Genomic DNA, 1,809 nt, shown 5'->3' on the forward strand with positions numbered 1-1,809 from the left:
GCCACACTGTCTCGGCACTATCTACAGAGCTGGTTGAAGAATTCCAAAACGTTGTGGACACACCCCACGCTGACACATTCTATGACTACTTCAAAACGACGATGCTGCATCACAAGTTCCCGTCTGTGCGCAAGCGCTTCCAGCAGCTTCTCCACGAAGAGGGGCTCGGCCACCTTCCACCGTCGGAACTTCTACGTCGTATTTGGAGGCTTCTCAGTGACTATAAGCAGAACGCACACAGCCAGCTGCTGCATGAACTATTTCTTCTTGCCTGCCGGCGGAATCTGCTGGTGGCCTCGGCTACCACGCCAGAAGACGTGCCCTTCTGTAATCTTGCAGAGCTGGCACACCCCTTCGCTGACTGATCAGCAAGAGGTACTGTAGCAACAACGCCCGCTACTCTGTCGCACCTCGAAGATCGCCAGTCTTGCCTTCAGGAAATGGTTCACGAATTTGCTGAGAGCATTACTGCACTACGGTCTTAACCCCTCCGTCGTCAGCGCGACGACGATTGCTGTTTCAGCTTTCCCTCTCGGTCCAGCTCCCATTCTGGCCTTTGTCGCGGCGCATACTGCTGGTATCACAACAAATTTGCTGCCAGCCAACTTCAATGCCGTTCCCCTCGCATCTGGCCACGAAAAATGCTGCAGAGCCATAGATGGCAGCCGGTGACTCTTGCTGTACGTGTCGCATTTCTTCGTGGCTTACAGGATTGCCGCACAGCATTTTCTCGTAGTTACAGATGCAGATGTCAGCAGTTACAGATGGCCACGGCGGCCGCATTTCGATGGGGGCGAAATGCGAAAACACCCGTGTGCTTAGATTTAGGTGCACGTTAAAGAACCCCAGGTGGTCAAAATTTCCGGAGTCCTCCACTACGGCGTGCCTCATAATCAGAAAGTGGTTTTGGCACGTAAAACCCCAAATATTAAAAAAAAAAAAAGGATTGCCGCACAGCATTTTCTCGTAGTTACAGATGCAGATGTCAGCGCTGTTCCTGCCGCGCGACTAGAGCGGCAGGGTGCCAAAAAAACCGCGCCCCTTCAAGTAGCCAACAGTTCATCTATCAACATGTATTACCAGCGCTTTCTTACTCTCGACTTGGGTCAGCGACGTACCTTACAATGGGCGTTCATTCTGGGGGATGTGGGTAGGGTCATATTGGGGGCGGATTTTCTGACCTACTTCACATTTCGTGATGACCTTCATGCTCGTCACCTCGTGGACACGACAACTACGATGTCAATACAAGGCGCCTATGACAACATCCACTAGAACGGTACCAAAGATAATAATCTGCGTTCGCCTCAATTGTGCCAAACTTCCCAGCCATACCGAAGCCCTCCAAACTTGAAATGTCCGTACATCACAACGTCACACATCGTATTGTCACAACAGGCCCCCATTGTTCTTTCTCACCAGGCCCCTCGCTGGCGACCACCTTGCCATCGCAAGAAGAGAAATCGACCACATGCTGCAACTGGGTGTGATCCATCCTTCTTTGAGCAGTTGGGCTTTAGCTCTCTACATGATACCAAAGCGTAACCCAGGGGATTGGCATCAATGCAACAAATACCATGCCCTCAACGCGTGCACCATCCCTATCGCTGTCGACTCGCTCAATGCCATGACTTCGCGCTTACTCAAGCTCATACGTAATATTCGGAAACTTAGATTTAACGAAAGCCTTCCATCAAGTTCTCGTCGAGCCAGCTGACGTCCTGAAACTGAAATTGCGATATAATTTGGGCTGTTCCAGTACGTCCGCATGCTGTTCGTACTGAAAAAAAATTAAATGCGGTTTTACGT

Source organism: Dermacentor variabilis, chromosome 7 (genome assembly GCF_050947875.1).
Source record: "Dermacentor variabilis isolate Ectoservices chromosome 7, ASM5094787v1, whole genome shotgun sequence".
In the NCBI taxonomy this organism is placed as follows: Eukaryota; Metazoa; Arthropoda; class Arachnida; order Ixodida; family Ixodidae; genus Dermacentor; species Dermacentor variabilis.